Raw genomic sequence first — 27,528 nt, 5'->3', positions numbered from 1 at the left:
CATCAGCGCCCAAGGGCAAGCAGAGGGACGTTTTAGAGGTTCCAGAGTAGCTGGTCAGCAGGAGGCGCCAACCAGCAGCGCCGCTGCTGAGGGCTCTGCTAACCCCCATTAAGTCCTATTATATATTATTATTTACCTAATGTTGGGTTTTAAGATTGTTTTGGGCTTAGGGTAGAATCCAGGGGTATTGGAATGTAGTTGCTGGGTTCAAGGATGGGAGTTGCTGCCCGGAGCCTGGTGCTGCTGGCGATATGTAAAGCTGCTCTGACACTCTTACCTGCTGTCTTCCAGGTGGTGATGAGGACGGGATACGAACCCTCCCGTCCAAAGCAGAATGGATTCAATTTTTGTTTAATTCCTGTTATCACTGCATTATTTTTTTCCCTTTTTCTTTTTTGGTAGCTGCCTTTTTCCGGTCTCTAGTCTCTACTTCACTTATCTTCTGCTTTGTTGGTACTCTTTCCCGCTCTTCTATATGTCTTTTGGTACTGTAAGATTAAGACTAAAAATAACACATTTTTGGTACACTACTGTCTACGGCAAAGATTGTAGGCCCAAGTAAGCAAGTATTATAAATAATATTCACCATGTATGTTTGTAGAGAAGGCTTCCATATTCCTGCTCATGCGCAAACAGTTGATTTCATGAGAGAGTGGCCATGGTCATGGACAGCCCCCCAGCCCCCAATGTTGTGTGCTGTGTCATTTATTTATACAGTATACTGGCCATTTTCCACGACAGTGCAGCATGACTGTAAAAAATGCATTTGCCAACCAGCACCATATGTCTTTAATTGACCATTATTCCTCTTCTTACTTGTCTAACATTGTGAAAATACCAAATGCCCATAGTGTTATTTTTGTTAGTAGATACTGCAGTGCTAACCGAACTGTAGTGACATATTGCGGTTGTATTTTTTGATACACAAATTAAGGGGTGGGGTATCTGGCATCTAAAGTGTGTAAAATGTTTTATCCTAGCAACACAGACACCCAGTGATGCCAGAGCCAGTGTCGCTGCAGGAGGAGAGTCAGTTGGAGGGGGATAAGTGGCAGCAGGGATGGGCACTGGTAAGTAACATCATTGTTTGCTTATTGAGAATTAAACTCACTGGCTAGTGCCAGGGTGTCGTCAACTCGCAATCGTGAACCACCCCCAGCTTTACCAGCTGCAGAGGTGGTTGAGGTATCATTGCCTTTTCTGTCTGCAACTCAACAAAAGCTCACATACTAAACATTGATGGAGTGAGGGAAACATGAACAAATTGAAGGTTAAAAGAAAGGAAAATTGTATATGCGTGAAAGTGTAGGTGAGTGAAAAGGTGGGTGGGTGAAAAGGTGCTTGGGTGGGTAAGGGACAGATAGGAGAAAGACTGAATATTGAATGGATGAATAATGGATTTGAAATTTTGGCTAAAGACTGGATGAGAGAAAGTAATGCTTAATCATGGTGGCTATGGATGAATTAGAATGAAAGTACAAAATAATGTTTGGGTTAGTTAGATGAATAAGCAAGGCAGCTGTTCTCATGGAGAGTGGCCCGCTGCTCACCTACTTCGCTTACTTTGTTTATGTAGGGTTATCAAAGCTATGGTTCAAAGTGGGGGTATTTTTTTAATGTTTGTTCTACTCCCTTGACTGGCTGTATTTGTTAAGTGAGCCAGATGCATCCCACCCATCATTCATCACCCCCCCTCCCCACCCATGAAATTTTGCCACCTATGACCGAAGTGCAGTATGGTTCAATTTGTGACTGCAGTGCAATGCACGTCTGCTTCAGTTAATGCAGCATTTACAAAGTTTTCAATGCATTGTAAACCGAAGACAAGGGGTGTTTCCCATCGCCCACTCAGTCACATCTTAGTACTTCATTCCTTTATTTTTTCCCCAAGTTCCTTCGTCCCAGCCTAGCCAAACAATTGGAAAATTAATTCTTGGCATTTGCCACATTTGATTTTATAATCATGTGAAGTGAAGTGATTCCACAATATACATATTGCATGGTTTCCCATAACAGATATATTTTACAGCTGCAGATTTCTCCCTTTCGACTATGTTGCCTACAGTGACTGAATAAGACAAAGATGATGAATTGATGATCAGTCTAGTGACCTCTCTATTCTATATAAAATTCTCTATTCTACCCACATAATCCCTCTACTCTACCCTGCAGAACAGTAAGTCAAGTTTCCTTTCCTTACTTACTGCCCATCGAATTAATGTATGTGGTGGTGAGTGAGGCAAGTGAGTGAAGAGGGAGTAAGTGCATAATTTAATGTCAAGTTTGGTGATTGGGATACACTGTGACGAACGTGCAAAATACAATCTATATATCCCATTCCTTTCACTGGGGTGCAGTCCATCAAATTAATTTTCCCCAACGTCTACTTACGGCAGACAGGATAATTAATATCCACAATTCATACGTAAGGTGTGCGACTTAGTATCTCATTTATTAATCATCTGCCTCTTAGGAGTCATGGTAGAAAGAGATATTAATTTAGAGAACAGCAGTGCAAGTGATATTAAGAATAGAGCATTGTCAACCGCAGCTGCAGACAGTAGCAAAATACCCAACGCACTGAAAGAGCATGGCTCCATTATTTGAGCACAACTTGTACTCCATAGTGCATAATGCCATACTCATTAATGAGAGTTAAGGTATTCTTTCACTCAAAGTGTCTGTTTATAGTTACTTGAATAGCCTTCAGAGGGAAAAGAAATCACAGTTTTGTTTAATCCAGTGCTATTCTGCCTTAATACGTTTCTGACTTTTTGCGTGCAAGTCTCAGCTCCTCCCTCCCACTCTTGCTCAGGAAGGTCCATCAGCCTGGTAATGGCCCATCAGGATGCAAATGTCACACCCCAACTCCCTTTGTGTGCCTGTCTGGAGGTAATGCACAAAGCCCAGCTGTCACCCTGACCCAAATGTGTATTCGGAGTCAGGTATAGTCGCAGGATGGTTGAAGAAGGAAAAAGTCAACTTTCTGAATGTGGCATTTTTTAAGACCTGCAATTTGGAAAACACATTTACTAAAAGATGGGTTTTTAAATTGTGAGTCCAGAGACACCAAACTTCAATTTTCCATCTGCCCCCAATGGGAAATTACACTTAAAATATGTTTTAAGAAAATCCCCAAGTTAACCTATGGGAGAGATAGGCCTTGCAGTAGTGAGAAACGATTTTTGCACTTTTTCATTACCAGGACATGTCAACCTCAAACGTACAAGTCCTAATTTTTAAATGCACTACACCCTGCCCTTGGGGCGGTTTCTAAGGTAGTAGGAGTTACTTATATGTAATAAAAGGGAACGTTTGGGTCTGGCAAGTAATTTAACTTGCCAGGTCGAAATGGCAGTTTACAACTGCACACATATGCTCGGCAGCTTCAGGCCCGAGCCATCTTAATGAGCAACTGAGTGGGTGGCACTATCAGTGCTGCAGGGCCACTAGTAGCATTTCATTTATTTATATATTTATTTTATTTATGGTATTTATAAAGCGCTCTGCAACCCTACGGGCATCCTGGCGCTGTGAGAGTATAACTGAGACAGATGTGCATCATGAGTAGGATGAGTGATCAATTTGTTTCTAGGGTAATTAAACTTTAGGAAATTGCCATGTCTTTACCTTTTTTCGAAATGCCATCAGTTCGCCTGTTTTCCTAATAGCAATAGGGAGGCTATTCCAAAGATGGGCTGCCGCTATACTAAAGGCTCTGCAACCATGGGTGGCTTTCCTGATCCTAGGTATACTGATGAGATTAGTGGAGGAGGATCGAAGGGTCCGAGTGGGTTCATACCATTTAAATTTATTTTGCAATGGTAAGGGGCCCACCCCATGCACTGCCTTAAAGACAGTGCATAGAGATTTGAAGAGGATCCTCTGATGCACGGGCAGCCAGTGTAGTTCAGCCAGTGCAAGAGTGGTGGAGGATCTTCGCCCTCAGGAACGTGCCATTTTAGCTGCTGCCGCCTGGATGCTCTGAAGTCTGGAAATCAAATAAGCAGGAGATTCTGAGTAGCAGAGCGTTACAATAGTCCAGGCGGCTGAGAATAATGCTCCTGACTATGATGGCTCTAGTCTGTGCTGGTAGGAGGGGCAGCAGCTTTCGAAGGCCTCGCATTAAGGCGAAGCAGCTGCTCATCTGCTTGTTGACATTGGTCTCTAGACTCAGGTTGTCAATAAAGCTGACCCCTAGGTTCCGCACTGATTTTACTGGAGTTAGTAGCACCCCTGACTCCAGAGGCCAAAAGTCAGCAGGCAGGCTTCTAGCAATTCTACCTACTTTGCAGTGCATTATCTCGGTTTTACCACTATTGAACTGTAGTGAGTTACTATTTAGCCAGGATGCCATTTCCATCATGCAGGTGTGGAAGGTCTCGAGTGAGTCTGCGTGAACACCATCAAGAGAAATCATCAGCTGTGTGTCATCCGCATAGTTGATCACGCTAATGCCGTGAGCCTTGATGATGCCCATCAGGGGTTGCATGTAAACATTAAAAAGGATCGGACTGAGGAGGAGGAGCCAAGATGGCGACCGGAGCAGACGCTTGAGCGCCCGGCTCCGTCGGCCCTTGGCCTCAGACTATCATCCTGCTTTCTATCCTGGCCGATTTTCGAGGTGCAACGTGTGTGAAGACGCGCTGACCGCACCGCCGCTTTCCCGGAGTCTTAGCTCGCCCGAACGCCGGAGTTCCTGGTGCCTTCGTTCCCCGTGCGGGACCCCTGCTCTACTGTGGCCGCGGCCGGCCCCCTGGAAGAGACGCGGTCGCCGGACCCGCTGGTACAACTTTGAGCCCCGCGGTCCCGATCCAGCCTCACGCTAAGGACTGTAGCCAGAAGAGCCGGGGGAGAGACGCCCGGACACCTCCTGCACCCTGAACCTGGAACTGGAGGGTAAGCCCCGGCGAGGCGGGTTTCCTACCCCGCTCTGTTGCCCACGCTGTGGAGGGCTGCAGACCCCCTTCTCCTTTGGCCTAGTCGGCCGCAACGAGAGCCCGAGGGAGGGCATCGACTGTTGGCTTTCACCTGTTGCGGCGCAGACCTATTGGGGATTGCCTCCTGGTCACGACCCCCCCTCCTGACCACGGTACCGTCCAGCGGTACAACATGGCGCTGACTGCCTGCTCGCTGCTGGGGGGGGATGCCTCTGTCTCGCCCGCTGCCCGCTTCGCCCTCCCTCTACCAAACTCCAGCCCCCCGGTACCGTCCCGGACTGCTGCCGCTGTGGGGGTGCAGCCTCCGCTGACATACGGCTCCGTCCTGGCTGCCCTGCGGGACTTTCGGCTGCGATTGTGTGCCGGCTTGCAAGCGCTCAGTGAGCGGTTCGATACTATACTGTCTGATGCAGGTCGTGAGCGCCCCGTTTGTGATCAACGAGAGGTGAGTCTGCCAGTGCTCTGGTCCTCCTGCGGGGAAGCGGCGACCGGGTATAACAGTGCTACATTAGAGTCCGCATTTGGCTTTCCCGGCACCCAGGATCGCTCGCTCTCCTGCTCAATGGCGGATACTTTGTTTCCCCGGTCGTTGCTCCCTGCTTTGCTGTTGCCTGCCTCACCGTGCCCACAGGAGTGGCCAGCTGAGCCACACCTGACGCCCACGAGGAACCGTGCACGGTGGTCTACGGCTCCTTTTATACGGAACTTATGTACTTTGCAAGCCAGGTCTGGATTTCATGTGGTGTGCAAGGGGACTTTATTGGATGATCGGCGGCCATTTTGTGACTTTGCCTCTCCTTCTTCTTCCGCGCGGCCATATTGCCTCTGTCTGCTCGGGATGCGGGGCCTCCACGAGGGGGCGGGCCTACTCGTAAGCCCGCGAACGGGCCAGGGCTAGATTGTTTGATGTCATCATGGTTTCACGGACGGGCTGGACTGGGACTAGAATTGGTTGCACATGTTGTACACGCTTGTCGTGATCTGTTTGCCTTTACTTCCTTATTATTGAATGCTATCTTCACACGACCGCCTTTGGGTGTAGTGGGGTTTCAGTGCGTGGAGGATTGGTTGGCAGGTGGTGTCGGGCGCTCCGAGGTTAAGTGGGCTCCTCCCCGCCTTTTTCCTTCTTTCTTCCCTTAGTTTCTTTACTCTATTCCTACTTTCTCTCTTGTCTATATTTCGGGTTCATTGGGCGACAGGCACTATGCTGGGGGGGGGGGCAGGCCGTAGCCTCCGCATTGGTGTAGGGTGGGGGGGTAATTTACTGTTTCCTTTTAGTTCTATGGGCCTCTTTCTTCATCTCTCTGCGCTATACTTGTTTCGATTCGGGGTCCGGGTGTGGGGTGGATTGTGAGGGGGCGGCGTTTAGGGGGTGTGTATTCACTAATGTTATGATCCTGTTCTCTAGTTACATCTCCTTACTGTATGTGATTTCTATGGCTGTTTTACCGATGCTGCTGCTCTCCAGTGTATGAAGATATCTCGCGGACTCGAATCTCCTTGTTCCTATCCTTTACTGACTCTGCCTCGATAAAATTATTTTAAAAACCTTAAAATTAACCTGCACTTCTCCTGCCCCTGTGTCAAGGATCCCTCCAGTGTAATCCTGACTCGTTGCTAACCTTGACCGTTGATGCCTAGGGGTGGACCGTTTGTTTCTGTGCTCAACGTATTGTGGCCGGCCTGATGGTTGTAGGCCCGTATTTGTTCCTGTACTATGCACAAATAAAGGTTTTTAAAAAAAAAAAAAAAAAAAAAAAAAAAAAAAGGATCGGACTGATCGCAGATCCCTGTGGGACCCCATGTGGAACTGTAGCAAACTCAGACTGGTATGGAGGGAGTGCTACTGCCTGCCATCTGTCCGTCAGATAAGAGCGGAACCAATCGAGCCCAACTCCCTCAACTCCAAAGCTTTTCATCCTTGTCAGCAGGATGTCATGACTCACCGTATCGAATGCGGCGGACAGGTCCAGCAAAATTAAGATTGCTGATTCTCCCCTGTCCGCCCTCATTCGCAGGTTGTCCAGGATTATCAGCAGAGCTGACTCGGTCCCATGGGCTGGTCTGAAACCGAATTGCTCCTCTTCAAGGATGTTGTTAGTTTCCAGGAAGAGGGACAAAGATCTGCTGACCAGCCGTTCCATGATCTTAATTGGATACGGCAGGAGCGATATAGGTCGATAGTTCTTATGGCAATTGGGGTCCAAGTTTGATTTTTTCAGTAGGGGGGTGACAACTGCCAATTTCCATTCTTTCGGTTCGATACCTGTGTCGAGGGATTGATTGCATAGCTGACGGAGTACTGGAAAGAGTTCTGCCCCAAATTCCTTTACTATTTTGTGAGGTAGGGGGTCCAGTGGGGATCCCGATGTTATATTTAGGGCTGTATGCGCCAACTCTTGTTCTGTCGGAGTCTCGAATTTATCCAAGATAGCCTTTGGCATGGGGTGTCCTTCTTTTCCTTCGCTCTTCTTCCCGTTCTCCGTGCTGCTATTACGCTGCATTGAGGTGGGAGCATCCTTCATGCCCTCAATTATTTTGGTAATCTTTTCCTGGAAGAAGGAGGCCAAACCATCACATAGTTCCTGTGAGGGCTTGAATTTGCTATTAGCACATTCAGGATGGGACAGATCTTTTACTATCCTAAAGATGTCACGTGACTTGTTGGAGCTTTTTAAGATTAGATCTGCAAAATAGTTTGCTTTGGCTGTGGTAATCTCTTTCTTGTACTGAGTTATTGTCTGCCTCCAGAGTAGTCTATCCTGCTCTATATTGTTTTTCCTCCAGTGCCTTTCCGCCTTTTTACCTATGTTTTTCAGCTCTTTCAGTGTTTCCGTGTACGGAAGGGTTGCATCTTTTTCTGATTACTTTCATCGGTGCGATATGATCAAGTTTCCACGTTACCTCATCGCATAGTAGGCGATAGTTCGTGGTAATATCGTTCTCTGGGTTAAACAAGGTCCCCACTTGAAAGAGGTCAGTCCCCTCTTCCTTTTTTCTTTTTAATAGTCCCTTCCAGTCACGACTGATGAAGGTCCTGATCTGCATGTTTGTCAGCCCTATATTACCCAGAGTGTGGATATTGAATATTAAGAGATGGTGATCTGACCATCCTACTGGTTGTATTATTCCCATGGTTATGAGATCTTCTGCAGCGAAGAATAGGTCCAGAATATTTCCTTCCCTATGTGTGGGAGTGGTTATCCATTGTTTTAGTCCTAAATTGGCACAGGATTGTGTGATGTTGTAAAGGGCCGTGTCTAGTTGGCCGTTGGTCCACAGGTTAAAATCTCCCAATATCAATAGTCTGCTATTGGAGATTGTCAGGTTGTTAATGACAGCGATCAATTCCTGCTGTTGCGTAGCGTTAATGTACCCCGGTGGCCTGTAGCAGATTAGGCCAGTAAGACAATGGCCTGAATCATGCTTGATCGATATCCCAAGAACTTCAACACATGAGACCGTATCAATATCCAATGTTGCAATGCTCAGATCTTCCCTGAAAATGATTCCCGTTCCTCCCCCTCGTCCCTCGGTCCTAGGTTTGTGAACAATCTTATACCCTACTGGGCATGCCGGCCCCAGCTCTGATTCTAGTCCAGCCACCGTCCATGTTTCAGTTAGAAACAGAATATCCAGGTTGCTGGATTCGATCAGTAGCTGTATCTCAGTGGCATGTTTTGGGAGGGATCTAACGTTTAGTAACCCACTTTTTAATTCTCCCTTAGGTGTATGTCCTTGTTCTGTATACAATGTCTTGTCTAGCGGGATGTGCCAGTTGCCTGAGGCCTGGTCAGATTTAAATAATGGTTCGAGTGGGTGGGGGTTGATATATGGCAGGCAAACTAGGCAGTTAGGGCAGGGATTCTTAATCCTTGGATGTTGTGTTAGGGGCTAAATGAGGGCAGGTTGCTTTGCCGGCCAGTGGATCCAGCATTATCAGTCTCACTATCCGGGATAAGTCGGGCAAGGGGGGTGGCCCTAGGCCCGGTCTCGGCGCAGACGAGCTTGCCTTAAGCGCGCCTTCGGCGCGCAGACGTCGCGCCCGCTGCGCTCATCCGCTGCGCTTCCGGTGAAAGCACATCCTTTATGGAAGTGGGGAGAGTGCAAAGAGGGGGCGTGGCCAGTACAAGTGGGCGAGTCTTGTGGTTCCGGCAAATGGCGGCAGGGCTGAGAAAAACACCCGCCCGCGACAGCGATCAATCCGCTGTGCGGGGATGTCTGTGCCTGAAGAAGTTAGGTGCTCAGGGTATCGGTAAGTTTAGTTTTTTAAAAACACGGTATTACAAAGTAAAATACATCAATTGCCACTACTCCCGGCTGCGCCTCAGGAGGTTCCAGTTATAATGCCGCGCTTGTATTCAGCGCGCGGTATGTACCTGGTGAGGAGGCGTGGCCAGTACAAGTGGGCGAGTCTTGTGGTTCCGGCAAATGGCTGCAGGGCTGAGAAAAACACCCGCCCGCGACAGCGATCAATCCGCTGTGCGGGGATGTCTGTGCCTGAAGGAGTTAGGTGCTCAGGGTTTCGGTAAGTTTTAGTTTTTTTACAAAGTAAAATACATCAATTGCCACTACTCCTGGCTGCGCCTCAGGAGGTTCCAGTTATAGGCCCTGGGCACCTATAGTGTACTTTACTAGGGACTTATAAGCAAACTAAATATGCCAATTGTGGGTAAGCCAATGTTACTATGTTTAGAGAACAGAACATTTGAACTTTAGCAATGGTTAGCAGCGCTAAAGTGCCCAGAACACTAAAGCCAAAAGAATGAGGGTCAGAAAATAGGAGGAGGAAGTCAAAAAGTTTGGGGATAATGGCTAGGTCCAACAATCTACATATAACCCTACCCTCATACCAACGTAGTGTGCACCTCTGACTTCACATACCATGCATGCTGCGAAAAATCATCAAATGGATGCCTCAGAAATCCGGACCAATCGTAACGCAAACACTCATCACAAGCAGGCTGGACTATGGTAACATTCTGTGCACTGGAATCTCCAAACAACTCCTACACAGACTTCAGACCATCCAGAACACCTCTGCAAGGCTTAGACTCTACCTCCCATGCCGCACCCACATCCCTCCGAACCTCAGGAAGCTTCCTGGTCCCCATTCACAAGCACAGTCAATCCAATATTCTCACGCACACTTACAAATTCACATACAACACATGACGAAAATACCTGAACAGTCGCATACTTTTTCAACATCCCACCGACACCTACATTGCGCCTCACTCTCACTCGCACACATTCCCTGGATTGACAGACAAAACTGGAGGTTGCTCATGTTCCTACATTGCGCACAAGACATGGCACAACCCCCTCAACATATAAGAGCCTTCTCCACAATTCTTGAGTTCCGAAAGAAGCTGAAGAACTTGCTCTTCATATAAATACCTTCGAGACCACAAACCTACACATCTTCCCAAGTGCCTGCATACCCTCTTGGATGACTAGTGCATTATGCAAATCAATATAACATACTATCGGACAACAGGAATAATCTTTACCAATACATGGACAACTGCCAGCTGTATTTGTAAATCTCCACCTCACCAAACATTCATCATTGAATTCTAATCCTGATGAGAAACTCAATCCAACCAAAATAGAATTTCTCACACTCTCAAACAGCAACAAATCACCCAAAATCCAAAGTGACTATTATACAAACCTAAATATTCACACTTCTCCCCGCACAAATGCCCAAGCAAAGGCACTTGGATTTAGCCTCACTACTAACCTCTCCTTTAGACAACACATCACTATAAAAATAGAGACTGCATGGAACCAGCTATCTCTCTAGAAGACTTTTCACCTGAATATGACTTCAGAAGAACAGTCTGAGCCCCAATTCTCTCCCACTGGATTGGGGTAAATCTTTGCACCTGTGCTGGCCACAAAATGCACTGACTCCATAAAGGAATCACACCAGCTGTAGCTCATCTAATAAAATGCAAGACAACCATACAAACTCAGAGGGGCCTACACTGGCTCCAGTCCTTTTAAGTCACCAGAAATGGTACCCCACTACACAAGGCAAGAAACACAGTTGACATGTGCAAATCAACATTACTCCAGCTTTAGATGTTTCCAACCAAGCGGCCAAGTCACAACCATTGCAGAAGGGATCTCTAAGACTGATACACTTGCCTGGTCTCTGTCCGGACTAATACTGGGCAAGAAACTATACCCTGGCATGCAGCCCAAAGTGATTCCCAGTGACAGAGACATTTGCAAGAATTCAACCCATCACCTTTGTGAGAAATGAACCTCCTTTCTACTGTCCATGACCATCTTCTACCCAATAGTCTCCATTTGTACCCTTGAGCTGCACAGTGCTTTGTTTCTCTCAAGATAGGTTTGCACTGTATGAACTCCAGTCACTTTATGTTATAGTAAGTACAGTAGGTAGACAGTATATACACATTATGTAGCATATTTAATACTCTAATGGCATCCGTAAGACAATGATGACACTTCAGCTGGACCCTATTGCATGTTAGATCTAGGAAAAAGTTGTATTTGGAGGTAATGTTTCGACACCAATTAGACCTGTTAGCCACAGACAAAGACAAGAAAGACACAGTATTTACCTTAAGATAAACCACTTCCTGTTGGCAAAGTGAGGTGGCTACAAAGAATGGTGGTTGGGTGGCATCCAAAAGATCCTATTCACACCACATGCTAAGGAAGAGTTATGAAGGGAATTTAGACAGTATCATGTGGTCACACTGTGATTCTGGGGTGAATATTATGGTATCCTTCTGTTGGGGTACCCCCAGGTGTTATAAAAGTGTCAGCACAAGGGCTGATGAAATGCTGTCAGTCATGAGTGGATGTTAGGGTTTATGATTTATTTGATTTGAATAATGGATAAAGGCTTGGGTTGAAGTACTGGGTATTTTAGACCCAGCGGTGCAGGGGCACACACCCTATGACTTCTGGGTTCACCCTGTTCCAGACCTACAGAAACACAGAGTCTTCTGGGTGAAGTCAAAGATTCGTTTATTGGCTGCAGACCAATTACAGGTATCCTAGAAGTACAACAGCGTGTATGTTCTCAGGAGACTGCTGAAAATCATAGGAACGGACTTCAGCTTAAATACCCTTTTTCTTGCCCCAAGCATACATTCCTAGGTTTTATGATACGGTAATGAAGAAGTGTACATTACAAAGAAAAGGCAGAGTCATGATGACCATCCCACATTCCAGTTCGGCCAGCCCACAATGATTTACACAGTAAGGTTCAGATCCCACGTTTGATACCAACTGACCCCCCAATGAACATGAGCATCTCCTGTTTTGGGAAACAAGTCATAAAGCAGGAACAAGCAGGTGTGAAAGAGATTAGCCGGAGGATTGTGTAGAATGAAAGGGTTTTATGATGGGTCAAGCCCTGATGCTAATCACAGGTGGACGGAGGAAGGGGAGCTCGTGAGACCAGTTTGACCCGGGGCAGCAGAGCCAGCTGCCCAGGTCACAGAGAAGTCAGAGGAGAAACCCATGTACTGTGAGGCCCGTATTTACTCCACTATAGCCTATGTGAGGGCAATGACAAGATGGCCACCGCTTCCAAAATGGAACCCGCGTAGTGAAGCAGAATAGCGTGTACACAGTGCATTCATAGCTAGAACGATATATAAAGCACTCGTACATGCCGCATTTACCATTTGCGGTTTGCTAATACCAAGATAGACAGGGGTAGGGCCCTGTCCCCTACGCGGTCCCGAATATTAAAGTACGACAGACCCTCCTTTTGCCCTTACATAGGCAAATCACTATACTCATCTTAATCAGAGTCTAGGTCAATGTTCGCAAAGTCATGGAGATGTTGCTGTAGCATCATCCTATTACTTAGCTTGTCCCTCGATACAGGTTTCCTTACACATAAGTTAGCACAGAGGCCACATATCATAGGAGCACACTGTATACACAGACAGAACAGGAAAAGAATGGCTAAGATCATTCCAATGACCATCAGAACTTTCCAACCCCAGGCAGATATCAGTTCCCAGAACCACCCCACCAGTGACCAGTCTCCCTTATCCACGTGTATGGATTCAGATATTTTATGGAGTTTGGAGATGGCTTGATACACTGTCGGAGCGTTATCTGGTATGAAAATGCAACAACTAGATTGAATAACCTTACATACCCCACCGCGGTCTGCAAGAATAACATCTAGAACCATGCGGTTCTGCAAAGTCATAAGGCGATCCGCTTGGAGCTCAGCTGTCAGATTACCAAGGGCACCAGCCGTTACATTGACAGTGGATTCAACCACACGAGTCAGCTGTCTCAGGTTCCTACTATTGACCATAGGTCCCCAAAACGGCAGGAAACCCAAGAAGAAGTCTCCCGCTTCCTGACCGGCGGTATCCTCCTTACTAATCACGCCTCTCACAACTCTGGTCTTGTGATAGTCAGAGGCAGCAGTAAATGTCGGCGGTAGCAGATTCGCAATATAACATGTGCCCGAGAAATCAGGGGGCAGCCATGTATATGCTCGGTCATTACAGATGAAATATGTGCCCTTGGCAGCTAAAAACGCAGGGGAAAACTGTGACGGGAAAGTGTACGTTTCAGTACAGTCACTTCTTCCCAGTTGAGCTCTAGGATTCTGACCATTACCCTGTAAGCAGAACCGACCCATGTGTGGTACGACCCAGATTGGAGATGAGATTTTTCGCTGTCTTTCACCCAGACTAATACTATACCCCGTCGCGTTCCATCCTATATAAGGTCTCAGCTCTTCTTTGGGAATGGATGAGTATGCATCAATATCCCTACTCATATCGGCAACTCCTTTCATCAAAGCCTTATTATTGGTGATAGGTCTGATGGAACGCGGTTGGCGAGGGGAGTACGTATCTAGAGCATAGAGAAACATGGTCTGGAATGCCCATGACGATCCATTGTAACTATACGGCAGCACCAAATAAGGAATACCCTTGTTAATGGTATGTGGCATTAACCCGCACACCCAGCAATTGGTCGTGTTCATTACTAGTTGGTGCTGGTGCAAGAGCTGGATAAACGAGTTATTTACAAACTCTGATCGTCTGGTCTGTTCGTGCTCAGGCAAAGGGTGAAAAGAGTGAGAGGAGGCAGTAGAAAGAGGTATAGGCTGTTCAGTGGGTGTAATGGGCTTTTGAGCGGAGAAAAACACAAATCCTACAATAAACATGACTATACTACACAGTGTAAAAAGACACAAAAATACAAAACATTTACTTTTCACAATTTTACATATCCTTGCTTTAAAGTTCATTTCCTCAACGGGTCTCTCCATCTTGAAAAACTCCATCCTCTAAACGGGCCGCTCGCGGCGGATGAGTTTCTTCTGCTAAGGAGTACGCCTGTCAGTCCAGGGAAACGCCCTAGACCAACCAGAACCGTTGACCTAGCGTCTTCGGCCTGTACCCCAAAGTCTTGGCACCGCGACCCTGCGGCAGAACCCGGATGGTAGTTCGAAAAACAAAAATCAAGAAAGTCTTTCAGATGGGAGAGCAAAAAATGTCAAAAGAGGAAATAGTAAGGAAATCTTTATTTGTCCATGGGCCTTGGTCTCAAATTATATCAGAGACGGCCAGGTGCTGTTTGGTCTTGGAACAAAAGTTCAGGCTCTGTGGCGTCTAGCCGATTTGATGGTGGCACAGCTTCCTGCAGAATATTGTCACTCTCTTGGTCTGAAACTGTGTCTTTTAGGCGTGCGTCACTGAATGGTACAAAACGAGGCACAGTGTCTGTCTCAGAGTCGGCGATACCCTCCTGGACCCACTGGTCATATGGCAAAGGCAAGGGGACTACTTTGCAGTGGGTACCATGGATCCAGTGCTTCTTCCCTTTTACTCGCACCGCTGATCTCGTCGACAAAAGTACAAGATGAGGGCCGATCCAGCGAGGCTCGTCGTTGCTCTTGCGCTGGAAATTTCGGACCAGGACCCACGAGCCAGGGTTGATAGGGTGTCCGGGAGTTTCAGAAGCTTGAGGAAGAGTATCATGTACCTGTTGGTGCAAAACACGCAGTTTAACAGTCAAATCATACAGGTAATCGAGTAGTACTGGATGCTCTATCTCACTGAACTTCGTAGGCCTCGGTACACCCCATACGTTGGCCGGGCGGCCAAAGACGACCTCGTAAGGGCTAAGTCCCACTCGTGAGTGTATGGTCATTCTGGTGGACAGGAGTGCTAAAGGCAGAGCGTCAGGCCATTTAAGACCGGTGCTCGCCTGGATTTTGGCCAGCTTGAGCTTTAAGGCTCCATTGTAGCGTTCTACTAGTCCAGCTGATTGGGGGTGATTTGCAGCGTGGAACTTCTGCTTTATCCCTAGCCCTTCACATACATTCTTCATCACTTTACCCACAAACTCACTTCCATTATCACACCACACCATTCTCGGCATTCCAAACCTAGGGAAAAATTCCTTCACAAGGGCTTTGGCTGTGGATAGGGCAGTGTTATCTTTCAGAGGATAAGCCTCTATCCATTTTGAGAAAGCACAAACAACCACCAGTACATATTTCAGGTTGTTGCACCTTTCCATGTGAATAAAGTCCAGCTGCAAAACTTCGAATGGACATGATGGGGGTGCAAAGTGACCAGCTGGAGTTGGGGTTCCCCTACCAGGGTTGTATTTCAAGCATACCATGCAATTCTTGACCACATTCTCTGCACACTTGGGAATCCCAGCATTTTGCCATACCGGAGCCAACAACTTACATATACCTTTCATACTGATGTGTGCCATTCCATGTGCCATAGTAACCACTGGAAGCACATATGCATCAGGCAACAACCATCGTCTATGTTCTGTCAGATCAATCCAACAACCATTCTCATCCAACTTACCCATACTTTCTCTCCACTTGCTTAACTCTTTCTCTGTGGCTTCAGCTTGAAGCGACTTCACGCTCTCTATTGTGTTTTCACACATCCCAACATCGTCAACCCATCTTGCGGGGCCTGCAACATACATTCTAGTTTTTACACTCTGTGCTGTTTCTTTCGCGGTCTCATCAGCAAACGCATTCCCACGTCCAACATCATCTGTGACTTTCCTGTGCGCACTGCATTTCATGATCGCAACTTGCAACGGTAGGGTCAGTGACTCAAGGAGATCATTCACCAACTTGCCATTCTGGATTTTAGCTCCATGCGACGTCTGGAACCCACGCTCTTTCCACAATCGCCCAAAATTATGAGCCACGCCAAAGGCGTACTGGCTATCTGTGTATATATTCACTCTCATTCCTTCAGACAACACACATGCTCTCGTGAGGGCGATTAATTCTGCTGCTTGGGCCGAATTATGTGGCACTCGTGCAGTTTCCACGACCGTGTGTAAAGTCGTGATAGCATATGCAGCAGTCGTGTCACCATTAGGGAGTTTGAAACACGAACCATCCACCCATAAAGTACCATCACACTCAGTCAGGGGAGTATCTTTTAGATCTACTCTCCCTTTCGTCTCTTCTTCTGTTCTGAACAGACAGTCATGTTGCTCAATCTCACCTGAGTCTGCTGGGACTGGCAATAACGTAGCTGGATTCAGCGTATTACATCTCTTTATGTGTATGTGATTCGCTAACAGTGTAAGCTCATAGCCTGATAATCGCGCACTAGTCAAGTGTTGTGTCTTGGTCCTATTTAATAATGTGTCTACAGCGTGTGGAACCATAACAATCAATGTGTTGTCCATTACCAAACCAGCAGATTGTCGGATAGACATTGCTGCAGCAGCTGTCGCTCTCAGACAGCTTGGCAATGCCCTCGCTACAGGGTCCAAGGTTGATGAAAAATATGCGCATGGGCGCGGTCTGTCGCCAAAAGGCTGTGTTAACACTGACAACGCACATCCATCTTTCTCGTGAACATACAATGTAAAAGGCTTACTGTAGTCAGGGGTACCCAACACAGGAGCTGAACACAATGCATTACGCAATTCCACAAAACGTCTCTGGCACTCTTCAGACCATGGGATAGGATTCGGTGTGTCTTTGCATGTTAAGGCTACTAAAGGTTTTGCCAACAAAGAAAAACTAGGGATCCAATGCCTACAGTATGAAGTGATGCCCAAGAAAGCACGCACTTCTCTCTGTGTTTTTGGCACACTCAACTGTGCAATGGCTTGAATTCTTTCTGGGGTCAGTTTCCTTCCCTCCTTCGATAAGAGATGACCTAAGTAGGTCACCTCTTGTCGACAATATTGCAGCTTAGAGAGAGACACTTTATGATGGAAAGCAGATAAATGGCGCAACAATGACAATGTGGCTTCTTTACAGATCTTTTCAGTATCCGCAGCGATTAGTAAATCGTCCACGTACTGAATCAGGATAGCGCCACTAGGTAAAACAAGTGCATCAAGCTGCGCTTTCAAAGCTTGACTGTATATGGATGGACTCTCACAGTAGCCCTGGGGAGCGCGTTTGAAGCGGAAGCTTCGGCCTCCCAGACTAAAGCCAAAAATATCTCTGCTCTCTTCTGCAATTGGGATACTAAAGAAAGCATTCTTTAAATCGATCACTGAAAACCATGCAGCAGAGGCTGGAATCATCGTTAACAAGGCAGTTATATCGGGGACAACCGGAAACTGTGGCACAACAATCTTATTACCCTCTCTAAGATCAATCACAAATCTGTAAACAGGTGGCTGTGAAGGGTCCGTTCGTTTTAAGACAGGTAAAATCGGACTATTGCAAACGTTGCCTCTTGTCTCTTCAATCACACCCTTATTAATCAAGTCGCTGACAATGTTTAACAATGCTTTCTGGCCTTCATTAGAGATTTTGTACTGGGGAATACGTGGCAGTCTGACATTAGCCTTTAAAGTTACCACGTATGGCGGTATCTCCAAGAGGCCCACATCATTGGGACCAGTAGCCCAAAGGGCATCCGGAAGGGATGGCAATTCAGGCGGCATTGTGTTTTTAGACAAGTACATTGGGGAAATCACTTTCTTGCCTAATGTAAGTTGTACTCCTGAAGGAGAACAATACAGTGTAGCGTGCAATCTTTTCAACAAATCTAATCCCAGTAAATTCTCACCACAACCTGTTGTCAGAATCAGGGGTGCTTTCAGCTCGCAAGGTCCAACAGAAAGTGACATGGGACTAGAAATCGGGTTCCTAACTGGGGCGCCAGAAAAACCTACTGAAACATTTATATCGCCAGACAAAGGTGCGCCAGGGAGCTTTGAATGCATGATCGAACTCTTTGCAGCACCAGTGTCTAGCAGAAAAGGCTCCGTTACATTTGCTGTAGTCACCTCAACATACGGTCCACTCTGATCCACTGGCACAGAAACAACTCCCTCTCTCTGTCTATGGCTGTCCTAGTAACCATTATTTTCTGCATCGCCATCCTCTGCATAATAATCATTATTATAATACTGGGCCGTATTACTAGTCGCGTTAGCTTGCTGATCAAAACTATTAATGGCGCTTTGGGGCGGAAGAGGACGCGCGTTCTGGGGAACACTTCCACGCCCTCTGCCTCTAGGAGCTTGCTGACCACCCCTACCTCTTGCGCCATACACATTACCGTTCCGCTGCATTAATTTAGGGCAACTATATTTGAAATGACCTTCCTCTTTGCAGTATGAACATTGGTTGGGGCCTACAGGGACACGTGGTTGATAATACCCATTCATTTGCTGGTTGTTCTGAAACTGTTGGGGTTGGTGATAGACACCTTGGGGTTGTCTATAATTATTCTGACCTCCACGTGGGGAGTAAGCCTGCTGTAAAAGGACCTTTGTCTTTAATTCCTTCGTTTTCTTCTCTGTTCTATCTTTCTCGTCTTTATCTCTATTTTCATAATACTGTGCAGTAGCCAGTATTTGCGCTGAAGAGGAAACAGCCCAAGAACTCTCTGAGTCTTTCAACTTTTTACACAGGTCAGGAAGTAGATTCTGCACAAACGTATCCACAAATAACCGTTGGCCACCCTCAGTACTCATATCCTGCCCACTGTGGTCAATAAATGTTTCTTCAAACCTAGTAAAGAAGTCTGACACTGTCTCATCTTTCTTCTGCTTGCATGCAGACAACTTGTCCCAATTTACGCGCATCGCGGGCATTATTGTCTTCATATACGTGATGATTCTACCAGGCAGTTCAGCTACTAAAGGCTCAGGTTTCGCGCCACCAGTTTGTCTAGCATCAGCGGCAATAATGTTAGCCCATGTGTCCCCTAGTTCTACATCGTGATCTGCATTACGAATTGATCCCCATAAAGGCTGTGGAACAACATTACCAAACAACATGTCTATATCGGCCAGATTCATAACGCATGACCCTGCTGTCTGTGACAACTCTTTATAATAACCTGCTGGATTTTTACGGGGATCAGGTAAGGACTGCTTAAGTGCTAACACCTCAGAACGCTTCCATGGCACATGCACCCAAACACGCTGGAAATGTGCTGGTGCAGCGGCAATACCGGCGTTAGCATCAGCTGCAACTGCTTCCTTCCACACCGGGGGAACTTCTCTCATGGGATATTGTCGCGCTTTTACCTTCTTCCCCACAAGGACATCTTGTTCAAACAATGACTGTTGACAATCATCATTCCTGAAGGACAATACAACCGCAACTGCTTTATCTACCTCGCGATCCACAATTATACCAGTTCCAAAATCAAACCTCACTCTACACAATTCCTGCGGGCTCGGATTTTTACCACTATCTTCCAATTCTTCACAGAGAATCTCGCACATTTTCTCAAACACATATCTCTGTTTCGGGGCATCCCACTGATGGAAGACGTTGACCACTGATTCCACATCATACAGTGAAGGGAAAACAATCCATCTACGCGCCATGCTATCTATTACCTTTTTCTCATCAGGGTTAGGCAACTGACTACGCAATTGCTTACGCTGTAGACCAGGAGTCGCCCCAGACGAATCAAAGAGAGGCGACATTAATGTAGTAACCACATTAGCTAAGCGCTGTCGCGCTGAAGGAGAAGTTGAGGCGGAAACAGGGGGAAAAACAGAGGGAAGAAAAGAGGATGCAGAAACAGGTACTGGAGTGGTACAAGGAAGAGTGTTAGGGGAGGCAGTTGCTGCATTAGGCAAAGTCGCAGGAAGCGCGGGGGCAGTCGGAAACACAGCTGGCAGCCCTTGAGAGGGCTGCACTACAGGGATAGGAGCCGGCTGCAAAGCAACTGGCGGTTGCGGCAAGGCTTGCAGTATATTGACTAGAGGGGGCATATTCACAAGCTGGGGAGGCGCCGTGGCATTTTGAGCATACGGGGGTGGCGAACTCAACAAATGCGACATCAGGGGATCTTTCTCCTTTTCTTCTAACTCATTCTGCTTAGGATGTGGTAAAGCTGGGTAACATTTGTCGATCCCTAACTTGCGCTGCCTGTGCAATTGCTCACTCATCTGTTCCTCCTCATTGTCTTTAAATTGTACAGCTGCTTGCATTACTGTCATACCTTTCTCCCTTTTATTCTTTTTCGTTAACTTAATTTCCTTTTGTTTGGCTTCCTTTCGCCATAAGCGGAAAGAGTCAAACATCGCCGGCCGGGCTTTCTTCTTGAACAATTTAATTTCTAAGTTATCTAAAATATCGGTATCGAAACTACCATTTTGGGGCCATTTTAAAACACCGTCTTTCCTAGTGTAGTGGATCCACACTTCGTTATATGCAATGGGGCCTACGCCATGTTTTACATAGAGCTCATAAGTTGGAGTTCCAACCGGAGGAACCGGACATGATTCCTCTAGCTGGAAATCTTTTCCACAACCCAAACAGAATAATCTACCAAATATTCCAGAACCAGGCATCTTTGCTCACTAGTCTAGATCCAAACGTCAAAGGATTATCGATTACGATAGTCTCGTGAATACACGAGTCCTCTGGCTTTGGCGTTTGCAAACTCCAAATTACCAAATTACCAAATCAAACGATCCCGAAGGATACCAAAAACAAATGGGAGACGCTCCACCTTATACTTAACTGAATATTGCTGATCGATGACGTCACCAGAAGACTCTCTCGATTGTTTCGCTCTCTCAAACTCGTCAAGGGTCCAAAACAGGTCGATTAATCAGGGCAGCAGTCCTTCGTAGCCGTCGGGACGCGGAGAACCTCGCAGAAAAGACTTTCGGACCACGTCGACATGCAGGGGTCGATGAAGTGGCGGCCTTCCTCCGGAATTTCCACACGAAGCTCCTCACGAACCTCTGGCTTGGACTGGTACCGCTGAAATCGTCCCGAGTTGGGCGCCAAACTGAAGTACTGGGTATTTTAGACCCAGCGGTGCAGGGGCACACACCCTATGACTTCTGGGTTCACCCTGTTCCAGACCTACAGAAACACAGAGTCTTCTGGGTGAAGTCAAAGATTCGTTTATTGGCTGCAGACCAATTACAGGTATCCTAGAAGTACAACAGCGTGTATGTTCTCAGGAGACTGCTGAAAATCATAGGAACGGACTTCAGCTTAAATACCCTTTTTCTTGCCCCAAGCATACATTCCTAGGTTTTATGATACGGTAATGAAGAAGTGTACATTACAAAGAAAAGGCAGAGTCATGATGACCATCCCACATTCCAGTTCGGCCAGCCCACAATGATTTACACAGTAAGGTTCAGATCCCACGTTTGATACCAACTGACCCCCCAATAAACATGAGCATCTCCTGTTTTGGGAAACAAGTCATAAAGCAGGAACAAGCAGGTGTGAAAGAGATTAGCCGGAGGATTGTGTAGAATGAAAGGGTTTTATGATGGGTCAAGCCCTGATGCTAATCACAGGTGGACGGAGGAAGGGGAGCTCGTGAGACCAGTTTGACCCGGGGCAGCAGAGCCAGCTGCCCAGGTCACAGAGAAGTCAGAGGAGAAACCCATGTACTGTGAGGCCCGTATTTACTCCACTATAGCCTATGTGAGGGCAATGACAAGATGGCCACCGCTTCCAAAATGGAACCCGCGTAGTGAAGCAGAATAGCGTGTACACAGTGCATTCATAGCTAGAACGATATATAAAGCACTCGTACATGCCGCATTTACCATTTGCGGTTTGCTAATACCAAGATAGACAGGGGTAGGGCCCTGTCCCCTACGCGGTCCCGAATATTAAAGTACGACAGGGTGGTCTGGGTTTTTATGGAGGGAACAGAAGCATGGTCACTGGTGACATCAACCTCTATTGAATATGGAATTATTTATACAAATGAATGCGATTGTTGGAAACACCAGGGAGAGTTTTGAAAAAAATGTGTCTCTGTGGCACTGAATATGGAGAAAGGAAATGTGGCGTATGTCAGGGGTATCAAGGAGTTTCAATGAACTGATGGGGAAGACTTTATGATGTTGTCAAGGGTGTTTCCTTTGGAGAGGGTGCGCCATGGGTTGTGTTACTTAATGTTAAAGTTGTCGAGGAGTGTGTGGAGACAACTGTTCAGTTGATTGGTGCTTGGGTCCTTGAAAGATTGAAGTCTTTGAAGCATTTGTGGCCCTGGTAATGAGGTTTGACATGCTCTTCTCTGTTCCAGGTGATCTGTAGATCTGTAAATCGCTAAGATGTTGAGAGTGGAGGGTAACATTCAGGGAGCTGGACTGACCTGAGTGCAGCCGGTGGATTCAGAGTCCAGAGCAATGTGGAGGAATCCTCCTCCTCTCTTGTGAGCGCAGTCAGGAGGCTGGATGGTGCAGCCTGTGGAGAGGAGCAGGACTAGAGGAGAAGTGCATGTTGACATGAGGACGTCGTTGTCATGTAGAGTGTATCCAGATTCTGTTTGTTACATCTTTGAGATCAGGTGCCCATATGAGCTGGGTGTGTTCATGGTCCTGAGGTGGAGGATTTGGACAGTGGGATGTTCATGAAGTTGCTGGAGTCTGCTATGCAGCTGTTCTGGGTGTTTCCACAGTGTGGGTATCGTGTGTAATGTTGGTTGTGCGTGGAACATAGTGTGGATGGCTTAACTGGTTCAGTTAATCTGTGGTCCAAGCAGGCCCAAGGAGGTGATGTTCTGCTCCCCAAGGATGCCTGGGCAAGAAGCACTGAGGGAGGGGCACTTAAGTGGCTTCTGGAGAGGCAGAAATGAGACATGGCCCCAGATTTAGTAAGGTTTTGCTTTGAGGTTGCCTTTCCTTTTTGATGTAGCCCCACGCCAAATCAATTTTAGTATTTACTAAACCACTCAAAGCCCGATTTGTGTGACTTTATTAAACATAAAGGAACGCGTGGCAGAGTACAGCGCTCCTTGCATTACCCTGCATCGGGTATGCGTTGCATAGGTGGAGCATGGGCATTCCAATGGGATGTATGACGTTACAACGCATGCTATTACAACGCATACCTTTACAACGCATTTTTTACAACGCAAGTACTACTACAACGCATTACTTTACAACGAAGACATTTACAACGCTAAACCTATTAAAATAATGAAAAGTGCTGTTACAACGAAATCTATTACAACGCATACCATTACAACGCGATTTTTTTTTTTTTTTATTAAAAGTACAATAAAATCTGGCACGGGATGCAGGGAAATTAGGGGTTTTAGGGTGGGGAAGTGTATTAAAATGTGGAGAAAAACTGAGCGTAAATCTACTGAAATGCATTACCAAATTAATACTCGAGTATTAAAATTAATACTCGAGTATTAAAATTAATACTCAAAATCCCCCATAAAATTCCGTTTTCACACATTTCTAAGTTTTACAAAAAGAACGAAAATTTTATAAACAGTATATACACATTTTTATCATGATTAGATCGGAAAGTAAGTAAACAAAGTAAAACATAAGACACATAGGCGCCATTTTAACCATCTCACTTGTAAAACTTGTCCTACAACAGTTTCTATGAAAACAATACCAAAAGACATGTTCCAAAATGGATGCCAAAACGGAGCAAATCAATGAAAAAATACATTTTAATAAGCATTTTTAAATTATCATTTTCCACAGTAAAACAAAGTATTTAAAAAAACACAACGAACGCAGCTTTAAAAAAAATTAATAGTGACACAGAGTAAAAATTGTTTTTTTTTTTAAACCAACGTTGGCTAAGGAACATTAATTTATTAAACATTTATTTTTTTCCAGAGTACATCTGTAACAAAAAAAAAACTTTATCCTGCTGCAAGCATTACCTTAAAGGCACGAGAACAAACAACAACTGAAAAAGGTATTTTACATTATCAGTGTTATTTTTTCATTATCAGTGTACTCCAGCCTACACGCCATTCCCACTTAAGAAGAGTCACCAAGAAAACCAATTTCGAAAAAACAAAGTATTTTTATCCAACATTATAAGGTGCAGCAGTAGTAAAAATGTAGCATGGTGTAGGGGTGCAATTTACTATTCCAACTCCAGGAAGGTGCAGCAGTAGGGAAAGTGTTGGATGGTGTAGGGGTGCAATTTACTATTCCAACTCCAGGAAGGTGCATCAGTAGGGAAAGTGTTGGATGGTGTTGGGGTGCAATTTACTATTCCAACTCCAGGAAGGTGCATCAGTAGGGAAAGTGTTGGATGGTGTTGGGGTGCAATTTACTATTCCTACTCCAGGAAGGTGCAGAAGCAGGGAAAGTGTTGGATGGTGTAGGGGTGCAATTTACTATTCCTACTCCAGGTTGGTGCAGCAGTAGGGAAAGTGTTGGATGGTGTAGGGGTAACAATTACTATTCTAACTCCAGGAAGGTGCAGCAGTTGGGAAAGTGTTGGATGGTGTAGGGGTAACAATTACTATTCTAACTCCAGGAAGGTGCAGCTGTAGGGAAAGTGTTGGATGGTGTAGGGGTGCAATTTACTATTCTAACTCCTGGAAGGTGCAGCAGTAGGGAAAGTTTTGGATAGTGTAGGGGTGCAATTTTCTATTCTAACTCCAGGAAGGTGCATCAGTTGGGAAAGTGTTGGATGGTGTAGGGGTAACAATTACTATTCTAACTCCAGGAAGGTGCAGCAGTAGGGGAAGTGTTATGTACTATAAGTTCAAATGATTAATTTTTTTTTTTTTAAATTATTGTAAATTCGCATTTCTCTACAACGTTCAGTTTTCTCTTTTTTTCCTTTTTTCACTTTTCCAGACATCAAATCAACACATAAGTATCTACTCCAGCCTACACGCCATTCCCACTTAAGAAGAGTCATCAAGAAAACCAATTCTGAAAAAACAAGGTATTTTTAACCAACATTAAAAGGTGCAGCAGTTGAAAAAAAGTAGGATGGTGTAGGGGTGCAATTTACTATTCCTACTCCAGGAAGGTGCAGCAGTAGGAAAAGTGTTGGATGGTGTAGGGGTAAAATTTACTATTCTTACTCCAGGAAGGTACAGCAGCAGGGAAAGTGTTGGATGGTGTAGGGGTGCAATTTACTATTCTAACTCCAGGAAGGTGCAGCAGTAGGGAAAGAGTTGGATGTTGTAGGGGTAACAATTACTATTCTAACTCCATGAAGGTGCAGCAGTAGGGAAAGTGTTGGATGGTGTAGGGGTAACAATTACTATTCTAACTCCAGGAAGGTGCAGCAGTAGGGAAAGTGTTGGATGGTGTAGGGGTGCAATTTTCTATTCTAACTCCAGGAAGGTGCAGCAGTAGGGAAAGAGTTGGATGGTGTAGGGGTAACAATTACTATTCTAACTCCAGGAAGGTGCAGCAGTAGGGAAAGTGTTGGATGGTGTAGGGGTAACAATTATTATTCTAACTCCAGGAAGGTGCAGCAGCAGGGAAAGTGTTGGATGGTGTATGGGTGCAATTTACTATTCTAACTCCAGGAAGGTGCAGCAGTAGGGAAAGTGTTGGATGGTGTAGGGGTAACAATTACTATTCTAACTCCAGGAAGGTGCAGCAGTAGGGAAAGTGTTGGATGGTGTAGGGGTGCAATTTACTATTCTAACTCCTGGAAGGTGCAGCAGTATGGAAAGTTTTGGATAGTGTAAATGTTATGTTTTAGGAATTTCATTTAATTTTTCTGACTAATTTTTTTTTCTTCTCTTCTCTTTTCAGATAATGTCTAGTCTGCAAGCTGCAAAGTTTATTAAATCCAGGAAGGGCAAAAATTTATTAAACCATGGTGGATACATATATAGTAAGGAAAGAATAAGTTTAACTAGAAATCATTGGAGGTGTGTGCAATACTACACTACCCATTGCAGTGGCAGAGCGGTTACTGTTGATAATTTAGTTATGAAAACAACTGAGCATAACCACTCTGCCTCTGCAATGGAGGTAGAAATTAGAGAAACAATAAACGAAATGAAAGCTATTGCAAGCACCTCCAATGATTCTACAGGATCCATTTTAAGAGAGGTTGCACAGCATGTCCCCAGTCATGTTGCTAGTAACATGCCTATAATTCCTAATTTGAGAAGAATTATTCAGAGACAAAAGCAGGCAAGTAACATTCAATTATCTACACCACATTGTTTCTCTGACATTAGAATTCCACATGATCTTTCTATTTCTTTTTCTGATGAACCTTTCCTTCTGCATGACAACGAAAACCCTCAGAAACGAATTCTCATTTTTAGTACCCCACGTAACCTTGCTAAGTTAGAAAGTAGTGAAATTTGGATGATGGATGGGACGTTTAAAAGTACACCCCATCCTTTCACTCAAATTTACACTATACATGCTAAAATTAACAATAGTGTAATCCCCTTAGTTTATAGTTTGCTACCTGATAAGACTTCTGCAACATACACTGAACTTTTATCAGTGATTAAAAGTAAAACATCTTCAAGTCCTCGAAAAATAATTATTGATTTCGAATTGAGCATGATCAATGTGATCACTAAAACGTACACGGATACCCAAATTCAGGGATGTTTTTTTCATTTTTCGCAGGCATTTTGGCGAAAATTACAGAAAACATCCCTAGTTGCAGAATATTCTCGGGATAGCAAACTACAATTTGAACTAAAAAAATTAACTGCACTTTGTTTTGTTCCTCCCGATAGTGTGGACGAGTACTACACTGCAATTATAGAATCTGTTTATTATACGAGTAACGAAGAAAAATTGGCACCTATTCTAAATTATTTCGAGGACACATGGATTGGACACCTAAGCAGATCGGGTCGCAGGAGGAAGCCACGATTCCATGTGGAGTGGTGGAACTGCTACACGAGTTGTTTAGAGGGAGAAGCAAAAACAAACAATGCCATTGAGGGATGGCATAACTCCTTCAACTGTATCAACGAGAGATGTGTAGTTCCTACAGGATGGGAAGTCGAAGGGGAATAAAGTATTCCATACCCAGACTTTAACCTAGTGAATGTAGGTGCACAAGGGAAGGGAATCCCTTAAGGGTGGAACTGAAACCCTCACACACCCAGCAAGCTAGGTGTCATGCTTCATCATCTGGGTTTTGCTCCTCGTCGGGTCGGCGATGTAAGCTATATATGCTCACAGAGTAGAGCGTAGCTAGCCACTCCTCCTTTGTGAGCATATATAGCTTTTACGCCACTCACCCCCCTTTTAATTAGGTGGTTGACTGAGCCAATAAAATTATATTTCAGATTAACCAACCTTTTTAAGTCACTTACATCTACACTCCCGGGCCCTCACACGCATGCACCATACGGCAGGGAACAAAAGATCTCCGACAAAGAGC

At 45.5% G+C, this 27,528-nt stretch overlaps 1 long non-coding RNA gene across 1 annotated transcript; it reads left to right on the top strand.

Annotated features, from left to right (window-relative positions):
* Positions 1-897: 897 nt before the first annotated feature.
* Positions 898-27,135, top strand: LOC146808726 (uncharacterized). Its single transcript, XR_014966237.1, has 4 exons — positions 898-1,070; positions 24,021-24,102; positions 25,002-25,092; positions 25,920-27,135. It is a non-coding gene; the product is annotated as an uncharacterized LOC146808726 (long non-coding RNA).
* The last annotated feature ends 393 nt before the right edge of the window (positions 27,136-27,528 follow it).

This window comes from Triturus cristatus, chromosome 7 (genome assembly GCF_964204655.1).
Source record: "Triturus cristatus chromosome 7, aTriCri1.1, whole genome shotgun sequence".
Classification (NCBI taxonomy): Eukaryota; Metazoa; Chordata; class Amphibia; order Caudata; family Salamandridae; genus Triturus; species Triturus cristatus.
This window is presented reverse-complemented; position numbering and strand designations above follow the sequence as displayed.